Raw genomic sequence first — 12304 nt, 5'->3', positions numbered from 1 at the left:
GACGAAGCTCCCACCCCCCCCCCCCTCGGGCGGGCGGTAGATCGACTTTGGGCTAGGGTTCGGCTGATGTTGAGAGATGAGGGGGGGAGAAAAGCCTGGGAGCGCCTATCGCTCCTTACTGTGATCAGCGGATTTTAAAGGTTGAAGGGTTGTAAGCCCGCCAATTTTATTAATTTTTTTTTGAAGTTTTTTTTTTCTACATATATATTCTTGTTCAGAAAAAGTTAATAAATCCCAATAGAGCCCAAAATACATTTCTTCTTATTTTATTTTATAGATTTATAAAAAAATGTTCATGTTTCCCCAAAAAGTTATAATAACCCCTTACTTGAACCAAACATAAATAATTAATCATATGCTCAATATGAAAAATGCAAATACAGATCAAATAGAGGAAAATCTGAAGAAAATATGCTGAATATGAAAAGCCGTGGGTCTCATCGGAAGGAGACCCATGCCGCCCCCAGCGTAAACCAACCTTCCACAGAGTAGACCAATGCCCACGCCATAGAGGAGACCACTCCTCCGCAGAGGTGACAAACGCCCACGCGGCTTCATGGGTCTCCATCGCATGTCGCTGCGTGTGACTCGTCCAATCTTTAGACCCATGTTGCTGCATGTCCCATTCGACGTAGCCCATCCAACAATGCCTTGAAATCACAAAAGAGGGAATCAGCTAATCTGGTTTTCAATTTTCACAGTGTGTGTATATAAAAACAACGTCGTCGCGCGTTTTGAAGTCCTCTCTATAATTACATTACATTGGAACTCCAAAATTTCGGTTACAACCATCCATAGAACAAAAGACACTTTCGTAGCAATAAGTTTGAATTTTCTTGTTCCCATTTCCAATGTCAATCATACTAATGAATCTTTTACATTTTTTTTTATATAAATAATGATTTTCTTATTTAACACTCATCAAATTAAAAATTTTCTTAAAAAAAACTCGTTTTTTCTAATTTTGAGAGATTAAAATAGAGAGATTAAGAGCTGCTTACTACTGTTATTCATTATTTTTTTAGGAAATGCGCATTTCTTCTTTTCAAAAAAGATAGAGCAATTCTCTCAAGAACGTAAAGTGCTCCCACATTGCCTGCTTAGGATTTCACGAAGAATAAAGCATTGAAACATACAACACATGGTTACATAATTTATATATGATAGATAACATGAAATGCACCTAAGGTGTATTTAGTATACAATAATCGCAATGGACACATTTTTTCTTTTCTTTCATGGTGTTATAATTGTACCAAGAAAACTAAAATCTCAATCTTATCATAAAACCTGATCAGATCATACATGCTCATCTATTAGCCTCCAAGAAAATAATTAGATACATCAAATGTCACATTGGAGTACTAAACTCTTTAAATACCTCATACTTTACATTTATTGATAATATAGACTTAACACAATAGACCTCAAACCTCTAGTATACCTAAAATTGCATTTCTGACCTAGAAATTGGAGGATGGACTCCAAAAGGTCCCCCAAACAGAGTATATTTGCTAAACAGCTTCATTGAGCCCTGTGTGTCCTTCGTCATCCCTGTCTGTAACAAAATCTTCAATTATGGGATGGGAACAACAGTGAGATCCATGAACCACAGAATGAGATCCTTAAAAATCTGAGTAAGAAAGCTAATAATAGACATTAGTTCAGAAAGGCATGAGTAACAATAAACATGAAAGTATACACTACTAACATGAACTTGTACGTATGTGACGTGACTTGAACTTGACTTAAAGCACAAGCTCTATTTAAAACATGGTTTAACTTAATTCAAACCCAACTAAAACAAAGTTCACTCATAATATACTTTCACTTTCAAATTAAAAATTAGTAGAGTAATTAGGCTTTATATAAATAAGACGCATGTTACTGTTGTGTTTCGTACACATGGACTAAGCTCCAACAACCTGGGCAGGCATCTTTCTTCCTGCAAGTACAGAGACAAAGGTGGGCTTGGTGGTGTCCTGAGAGCCTCGTACGTTAATGTGAGTACTTCTTCTTGGAGAATAATTAGAGAATGGGAGAGTTCAGATAGCGTTATTTGTACCTAAAGCATAACTTTTATATGAGGTTTCAAGGAATATTTCATACCCTGTGTCAGGGGCTAACGTCATGCCCTTAAGTGGCATTTCAATAGTAGGTAATTGGTGTCGTCACTTCTCGTTCCCATCGTCATAGAATGGAGGGTTGTCCATGTTCTCTGTTCACTTGTCGGTGTAGATCTTTTAATGATGGGTGTCACAGGTGGGCATCAGAGTCAATGCGTCCTGTCTATCCCCTCCGATTGGTTTCCCATGAGATGCATTTTCTTTATGGGTCATGCTCTTTTGGTGATTCCTAGGCCGTATAAGGGTGGGATCTAGACTGAGATGGGCTTCAATGTCTTGCCCAGGACTAACCCAGTGGGCCGGGAGGGGAATATCCCTTCCAATTAGTCTGTCAATTTTTACCGAACGAGTTCTGTGGGAATTCCCTTATTTTTGGAGATGTTTCAGCATCACTTCTTTGACAGATTGATGTGCACTTGAGTGCACCTGTCTGGCTTCCCTCGATTCTGTAATGGTTGACGGTTCTCCTCTTAAGTTGCTTTGTGTAGCGCATATTGTAGGATTTGCACCTAACCACTCTCCCTCTCATAGTGCGTGTCAATCCGTTGTCTGGAAAATTTTAATCGATGTGGGCATCTATTTAAGTTCAACCCCTTCCCATTCTCAGTCCCTTTGCTTTTATTCTCTTTTGGGGCCTTCAAATTTGTCTTCTTGCTCTCCTTCTTTCTTGCTTCCTTCTCCTTTCACTTTGCTTCACAAATTGCTTCTGTTACTTACTTCCATGGCACCCAAGAATGCTTCTAACACTGCTCCTCGGGGCTCAATTTTGCCCGCCCGTCTGAGTCCTTCAGGACTCTTGGGGGAATGGATGCTCCAGAGGTTCGCACAAATTCCCAACACTTTGATGGGTTCATTTGGAGGTTGGAGGCTTATCCGACGGTTTTAAGGTCATTGAAGGCCTCTTTTGGAGTCCCCAGACTTCGTCTTTTTCAATATCCTAGAGATCCGTGAAGGGGCCGTAGACTCTAAGGGTTATGCCTCGAAGGTGGCGTTATACCCTGGTATGCTTACTAATGGACTGCAGCTTCCTTTTCGTTGGCCGATTCGTGACGTGTTGGAGTACTTCTGTTTGGCTAGTGCACAGCTCCACCCCAAGTCAACCTAGAGCACCCGGACCTCATTGCCCAAGAGTTCCTCCTAACCCACAGCCTCCTAATGCAGAAAGGGAACACTTCTAGTTTTCGTTCGCGAAAAGGGCAATTGGTGGCTCGTTTGGAGCAACGGTATTCTCATCTTAAAAACTGAAACTGGTGGTTTCTTTTTCTATTTGGCAAGGGGTGGGAGTTCTCCGTACATGCCATCTGGGGGATCGTGCCAGAGGACATGGAGGTCCAATCAAAATCCACTAAGGAGGAGGAAAGTCGGTTGGAAATTGTCCAAGCCTGGGTGTAGTCACACCAGGAGGATGTTTATACTAAGGCGCTATTGAAGGAGGCTAGCGTTAGGCGATACCTGGCTCCCTCAACGCATGCTCACTTCGATGATCTTTGGATCTAGGGCAGAGCACCAACCAATGTGGATGATTTTGTCAAAGGTCGAGTCTGACCTCCGACTTCAACTTTGAGATGTACATCCTTCACTCCGACTTCGACTTTGGGCTTTTTTTGGCTTTTTTAAACTTCATATTTGGCCCAAATTTTTAAAAAGCATTTCTGTTTGGGCTTTCAAATTACAATCTAAAAATAAATAATTCAGTAATTAGTAATTCATAATATATACTTCATGCATTCTAGCTATCAAAAGCTATCAAAAAAATTACAATCTGAAAATAAATAATATCCATCATCCACACCCAAAATCATCTAGATCCAAATCATCCATCATAATAATTTTTCCTTCCAACTACTACAATAACAAAAGAAACCTAACAAAAGAAAACCAACAACAAAATAAATCTTTTGTGCCAACCAAATTAAATGACGTTCCCAACAACAACAACAACAAATGTTCCCAACAAATGAACCAAAATAAATTAAATGTTCCAACTTTCAAGCGCTATTCCAACTTCCAAGCTATGCTTGAAAACAAAGATGAAAAGATTACTAACTAAAAACAATAATAACTTTCAAAACAGATATGAAAAAATATGATTAAAACACCAACCGTTAAATCCTTTTTCCTATGACTACTGTAGATCACAATTGAAATTATTACAACACCAACCGTTAAATCCTAACATTCTCACATGTGGGTTTTCAAATCCTATAATTAATAAATTCCATGAGCTTGTAAATTATGAATGCTACCTGAAATAGGTCAATTAATCCCATTTAATGCGTATCCTAGATGTTGATGGAATAGACTTCGTAAAGTAGAGATAATATACATACAGCCCCCTACAACGTGCATAAACCAGAAACAATGCATGTTCTCGAGGGAAGTTTTATGATATCTTGTTCTTTAAAGAAATATGTGCTCTTTATCAAGATATTGAAAAAGCAATATGAAAAACAATCCAATGCCTTCCAAAATTCCAATTCTTAGGAAGAAACCAGATCATGATTGAATCAACATGTTTGAGTAAACAATTTGTGCTGTGGATCAAGAATAGTAGCAATAAACAACAATCGGTTTATCTTTTGATGATCACCCCAATATTTATCACAATTTGTCTTCATTCTAAAATCCATTGAACTCAAGCGTCGATTACTATTTTCACAAAAAGTATTCAAGTTTGCATAAATATTAATAAGTTCTTGGAAATACAAATTTGATGTGACATATAGTGTACTAGTGAAACCCTAAACATTTGGAATCTAATTGAAACCCCAAAAATTTGGTTGAAACTGAAACTATAAACGGTTTCCCCAAACCCTAAAGTTGGCCTCTAAAATCTATTTGATCTTATTTTAAGCATTGTGTTTAATCACTTGATTAAATAACTTCCACGTGCTATTAATTTCTCAAATTCATGTTATGACATCATTATCCCACCTTTTTAATCTTGGATGTTTTATTGGGCCAAGAGAATTTTGATTTGGGCTTTACAGCATCTCAAACTCTAACTAAACCCCAAATTGAAGCCCACTTTGTTAAGGCCAACAGATTTGGCTACCTTGGAAAAGCTTCTTGAGGAAGTTTCCTCCCCCACATGGTAGGACAGACTCTACCCTTGGTAGCCCCCCAAATAGTTCCTTGATGTGAGGGGAAAGTCCACCTCATCACCCCCCTTCTACAAGGCAGCTGCAGTAGCCCACTCCTTCTCACTATTCTTCACTTTTTGTGACATAGACATCTCCCATCAAAGGGTCATTCAAGCCCATACCTCCCTCCTCCAGAATTTTAGAGACGTGCAAGGCAACCTTCCTTTCATTTCATTACTTCTCATCCCCTTTCTTAGAGAGAAACCCTTAAGAGCTCTCTCAGACAGATTTCTAAGACTTTTTGCGTGGCGATTTTTGACCTTTTGCAAGTATTTTCTCACAATTTTTCATTCATGAAAGTTTTTTGTCTTTGAGTCTAGTTCTATGAATATCTTTTTTTTTTTTCATTTAATGGTCAATTGATTGGCCAAACGTTGTTTTAACCATGGAAGAGGTCAGTTAATTTGTGAACATGTGTTTATGAATTTTAATTGAGGATTTGTTGCATGACTAGAGCTTTTGATAAAAGATTTTCTTAGATCTAGAAACTTTGAAACTGGAAGATGAAAAACAGTTTCTATTTTAAGGAAGCTTGGATCTTTTGTGATTTAATCTTACTCCAATGGCTTTGATATTTTTATTTGATGATCCTAAGACTCTTATATGCATGTTAGGATATTATTTTAAAGATTTTTGGTATTAGTTCCAAAGATATTTTTTTTTTTTTTTTATGCAAAAGGATATTTGGTTAGGCCAAAGGGTTGATGTTTTTATTTAGATCCATGTTTTTGTTGATTTTTAGCCATTTAATCTTAAGATTAATGGTTGGATCTTCTTTAGGACACATTTTTAAACCATGTGATGTTTTTGTTTAAAGATCTCATATTTTTAAGCCATGGATCAAGTGATTGATCAAAACTAGTTAAGAAAAAGTTTCTGTTTTTAGACTTAGTAGGAAGCCGAAAACTCCAAGTGTTGTTTTGTGTTTTTTTGGTGACTTTTTTTTTGACAATTCAAAGCATGGCTGTTCTTAGAAATATGTTGTGAATATGTTAGAAGTAAGATTTAGATTTTTGAAGTTCTTGGAGATGCTTTGAAATAGATCAAACCTTGTGATTCAAGGGTTTGCTTTTTTTAGTTAAAAAGTTTGGATCTTTTTGTTAAGAAGTTTGGTGTTGATGAATAGCATATTTCTATTGGATGTTTTAAGGATGTTTTAAACTTAAGATAGGAAGATCTTTGTTGCAAAAAATCTGGTTAATCATGAGTTTTGAAATTTGGAAGAATTGCAACAGAAATCAAGGGGAAAAGCCTATGCATGTTTTGTCCCCTACGGAGTGTTTTCATGGTTGTGTTTAGTTTTAAATTTTTCTAAGTTGATATTTGAGTTTAGGTCAAAATTTACATGAGGCATGTAAAGTTTGGTGATTTTGGAGTTAGGATGCAAACTCCTTAAATTAGGGGTAAAATGATCATTTTCCCACATGTAGAGGGTAAAATGGTAATTTTACTCTAAGTTAGTATTTTATATGTTTGTAATTATTAGTGATTAAGTTCTAACCTTTAGAATCACTACTTACAATTCATAGGAAAGTGAAGATTGAGATAAGTTTGCTCTTAGCTTACTATCAGTTTACTGTGAATGTATGATGGGTAAAGGAACTACAATCTATGTATGTATGTCATCATATGTTCCATGCCATGCTATGTCATTTCATATTTATCTAGTACACATACTATATTCTGTCATTAAATACTTATCTGTTATATAATATATTCTGTCACGTATTACTATCTATTGCAAGTATGTCATGTTACATATGCCATCTGTGACATGTAGGCCATGTCACATAATGTTCACTGTTATATGTTATGCTATGTTATAAAATATTGTTTGTTATGTTATGCGTGTTAAGAAATGTTGTTTGTTACATATTATGTCATGCTATGAAATGTTTTTTGTCAAGTACATCATGCCTGTCAACTTATGTTCATATCATGTTATGCTACATCAAGACCTTTGTCCTTTCGTATTCATGTCACGTTTCATCTTGGGTACAGTTTGTGTATCTTGGGAATAATCATGTCAAGTTATTCTTGTCAATTACGACCCTAAGTGCTAGAATGGGGTAATATCCTTGTGAAACTCCTTTATTCACGCTGGAGTGTCTAAATAGATATGAAATTTCCTAAGTTGATGAAATACAGTCAACAGGTTGCAAGTAGGGCCTAATTAGCTGGTCACTGGAGCGCACTAGACACTAATGCTGATGGAGCCATATTTCAATTCACGTGTGTCCACAACAATTGTGGCATAACAATTCATGGAGTCACATCAACTGCGATGCATGAAGTATGGGCTCATAACAATTGTGGCGCATACACTATGTGAGACACAACAATTGTGACACGTAAAATACATGGGGCCACAACAACTGTGGAGTATATATTAACGCACTCACAGCTGGTCTAGATACCTGTGTTGTGATACGGTAATCGGTAGGGACAGGTGGCTCAAAGGGATCCATGTAGCACCCACATGGTCACTTTATTAATCAAGTTAATAAACAAGATTCTAAGTTATGTTATGTTTTCTATCAAGTTTACGTTCATGTACGTTTTTGTGCAATTAAGTTATTGTTTAATTCATGGTTATTGTTAAATTGGTAACCCCATGAAATAAGAATATGCTATCATGGTAACCCCCTAAGATAAGAATACGCTATCATGGTAACCCCTTGAGATAAGAATGCGCTATTATGGTAATCCCATGAGATAAGACTACGCTATATGGTAATCCCATGAGATAAGACTACACTATCATGGTAACCCCATGAGATAAGACTACGCTATCATGGTAACTCCATGAGACAAGAATATGTTCTAAGTTCACGTTCATGTTATGTTTTAAATTCACGTTCATACGACATTCAAGTTCACGTTTATGTTAATGTTCATGCTATGTTTCAAGTTCACATTCATGTTTTGTTTCAAGTTCATTTCATGTCATGTTATGTTCATGTTCATGTTATGATATATTCACGTTCATGTTATGTTTTAAGTTTATGTTTATGCTATGTTTCAAGTCCATGCTATGTTCAAGTTCATGGGATTACCATATGTTTATGCTATGTTTCAAGTCCATGCTATGTTCATACTATGTTTCAAGTTCACATTTATGTTATGTTTAAGTTCACGCTCATGTTATGTTCATGTCATGTCAAGTCAAGTTCATTTCACGTTTCAGTTCAAGTTATGTTAGTTATGCCATGTTATATATCAAGTTATGCTATGCTTACTTATGACCTGGATAATGCATTCATGATTTTACTACCATGCATGTATCATTAACCTGTACTGAGGTTTTCTGTTAACTTGCTGAGACTTGTAATCAAATCTCACTTAGGTAGTCCCTACTACCATTCCCCCCCAAATGGTAACTAACTGGCCACGATGAACTTAGTTTACTACTTGTAGTTATGGAGTTGAGTCTCCAACACTCTTTTGATCATAGACATTTTGGACTATTGTTGTGATCTCAATTTTTTAGTATGTCATTATGTATGACGTACGTTTCAAGTATTTGAGATATTTTTAGTTTGGTGCATAGTATTGCTAAAGAAAAAATGATCATCTGCGAATATTGCATATTACTAGATACATGCTAGGTGCATTGCATCCTTAATTATCATGAATGGAGGCAGGTAACCTTGTGTTGCATGTCCTGAAGCTTTAGAGGTCGTCCGATCCTAAGCAAAATCTGGGTGCGTCACAGTATTTCTACTTCCTCCTTTTCAGTTTTTGTAAATGGTGTTCCCCATCATTGTTTCAAACCCGAAAAGGGTCTGAGGCAAGGTTGTCCTTTATCCCCTTATCTCTTTATACTTTGTGCTGAAGCCCTAAGTTCACAATTGTGTAGTAGAGACTTGACTAGTGTACCAATTGCTTGATGCTAGATTAGATTAAATCATCTATTTTTTGTTGATGATAGTCTTTTATTTTGTCAAGCTAATATGCAGGAATGGGTCCACTTGAATCACATTCTTAGTGTCTATGAAGCTGCATCTGGTCAAAAGCCTAACAAAGACAAAACTTCACTATTTTTCAGCAGAAACACAAATGTAGCAACAAAGAGACACATCATGGAGGTGGCAGGTTTGCAGGCTTCTACAAATCTGGACAAGTATTTAGGTCTTCCATCTATTGTTGGCAAATCCAAAACAAGGGCTTTTAATGATATAGCAGAAAGGGTATTAAGAGGCTGGACAATTGAAAAAATAAGTTTCTCTCTAAAGCTGGAAAAGAGATTCTAATTAAGGCAGTATTGCAGAAAATGACTACCTATAGTAAGAGTGTTTTCTTACTCAAACACTATGCTGTAAACTTCATTCTTGTTTTGTAAAATGCTGGTGGGCTGATCTAGAAAACTAGTCAAAGATTCATTGGAAAAGCTAGGAATCCTTAAGTGCAGGAAGATCTTGTGGGGGTTTGGGCTTTAGAGACCTTCACAGTTTTAATTTAGCCATTTTAGCAAAACAAGTTTGGAGGTTGAGAATGTTTCTTGATTCATTGTCTAGTAGGATACTCAAAGCTAAATATTTTCCACACACATCCCTTTCACATGCTGGTGTAGTTCCAAGGCCGTCATACTTGTAGAGAAGTATTTTTCAATCTATTCCTTTGGTAAAGGAAGGCCTCATGTGGAGAGTGGGTGATGGCAACCAGATCAAAATATTGAAGGATAAGTGGTTAAATAAAGCCTCTTCATGCAAGATTCAATCACCTATGTCTATGCTTTATGAAAATGCAGTGGTAGCTGATCTTATTGATGCTCATATAAGGTGCTGGAATATAGACTTACTCCAAACAATTTTTCAAGAGGAAGATGACAAGGAGATATTCAATTTGCCTATTAGTATATTGCCTACTGCTGATAAAATGATATGGAGGGGAATTGTTTCTGGGCATTTCTCAGTGAGAAGTGCTTACCACTTGCATAAACAGGTTCAATCAAGGGTTAATGGTGAATCTTCTACAAATGGAGCACAAGGGATTTTATGGAAAAGACTTTGGTCCTTACAAACAACCAATTATGTTCAACAGTTTATTTGGAGTGTGTGCATAGATTCATTGCCCACTTGAGTTAATTTATGTAAAAGAAAGGTGATTACTAATTCTTGTTGTCCTATTTGCATGCTTTAAGATGAAACACCTACCTATATTTTATGAACATGTCAATCTACTAAGGATGTATGGCTATTGTATCCCAAGAATATTCAAAAGGCAAACTTCCCAGCACCTAGTTTCTTCTGTGTCTTTTAGTAGTTGCTTGACAGATTATCAAGTCAGGATCTATTGTTATTTGCCACCTTGGCTCAACTCATCTAGTTTAGAAGAAACACCCTAATTCATGATGGCCCTTTTCAATCTCCCTATGTGCTCTATGGAAGTGCAATTAAAGCTATTGAGGACTATTGCAATACAAGACCAAAGATAGTAGGATCAAGAAGTCAGAACCCTTATACTACAACACAGTGGGAAAGGCCTCCATCAACTTGGGTGAAAGTAAATTGGGATGTAGCAATAAGGGTTGATTTTAACAAGGTTGGTATTGGTGTAGTGATAAGAGATGATGCTGGTTATGTGTTAGCAAGTTTGATGCAACCAAGGTTTTTTTGTACTGATCTTGTGATTGCAGAAGCAAGAAGCTTACTCACTGTTATTTTATTTTGCCAAGAATTGGGTCTCGATTCCATAATCTTTGAGAGTGACTCAAGTCAAGTTGTTCAAGCAATTAAATGGTGTGATTCTCCTGCTGGGAAGCTTCAGTGCCTTATTTTAAACATCATCAGTCTTTTGAGCAATGCTTAGTGGAAATTAATACAGCATGTTAAGAGAGAAATGAATGTTGTTGCCCATCAACTAGCAAAAGCAGCAATGACTTTAGATCATGAACTACTAGATATTTATTGTGTTGCTGATTGTATTAAACCTATTGTACTGGCTGAATGCCATATTTTAGTTCAATAAGATTGACTACTATGTTTACCATAAAAGAAAAAAAAAAATCAGCAACAACATTTTTGGGTAACGGATTCCCCAAACCAATTAGTAAATTAAATCCATTTCACCGTATAAATCAATACATGACAGGGGCAGTCTAGGAGCTTACTTTGGTGAACCAAGATCTGGAACAAGCACTATCAAAAGACAAATCTAGAAATAACCATAGAAAAAATCAACATTACCAACCTCAAAGATTTGATTAAAGAACAAAGACATGGGTTTGGGTAATTTACTGACTTCGAATCTTTGATGGGCAGCGGCTAATCTACGATTGAGAGTGTAAGAGATCAATTGGCAATGGGGAGTCGAGGGATGGTATCTTCGGGAGTGAGAAAACGAAGGAATTTCGAGAGTGAGAGAATGAAGGGTGAAAGGCGACTCGGGGGGGGGGGGGTGGGTAAGTTTCTATTATCCCCAAGCAAAAGCCGGGGAGTGTAGAAACATAAAAGGTTGCAGCAAAAACAACAATGTTTTTGCCATTTGTTTTGGCCTTATTTTTTTCCTAAATCCTATTTTTTAAAACCCTTAATTTAATTTTAATCTTAATCTTTGATTTAGATTTTTAATCCTAAATTTTTTTATTTATGGTTTTTATAATTTTTAGTACTTAATACTTAGTATGGATTATTATTAGATATTAATTCACTAGTGTTTAATTATATGTAATCATATTATACGGTTATACTTTTTACATTCTATCATACTAATTACTATAATATCTATTTTCTAATTATATGTTATCATTCTATTTATGATTTTTATAATATTTTCATCACTCAATTAAATTATTAGTTATTATAGATTAGTATTACATGTTACTATACATTAGTTATTATATATTAGCATTACATATTATTATATATTTGTCTTTATTCATTAGTATACATGTTATTATAGATTAGTTATTATACATTAGTAATACATGTTATTATATATTAGCCTTTATATATTAGTATTACATGTTATTATACATTAATTATTATACATTAGTATTACATATTATTATATATTAGTCTTTACACATTATTA

General features: G+C 35.8%; 1 long non-coding RNA gene across 1 annotated transcript; it reads right to left on the bottom strand.

The window, feature by feature from the left end:
• Positions 1-1261: 1261 nt before the first annotated feature.
• Positions 1262-11654, bottom strand: LOC122278908. Its single transcript, XR_006229384.1, has 2 exons — positions 11462-11654; positions 1262-1570 (listed from the first exon to the last, which is right to left on the bottom strand). It is a non-coding gene; the product is annotated as an uncharacterized LOC122278908 (long non-coding RNA).
• Positions 11655-12304: the final 650 nt, after the last annotated feature.

This window comes from Carya illinoinensis, chromosome 10 (assembly GCF_018687715.1).
Source record: "Carya illinoinensis cultivar Pawnee chromosome 10, C.illinoinensisPawnee_v1, whole genome shotgun sequence".
In the NCBI taxonomy this organism is placed as follows: domain Eukaryota; kingdom Viridiplantae; phylum Streptophyta; class Magnoliopsida; order Fagales; family Juglandaceae; genus Carya; species Carya illinoinensis.
The sequence above is the reverse complement of the archived record's forward strand: the minus strand, read 5'-3'. Positions and strand labels throughout refer to the sequence as shown.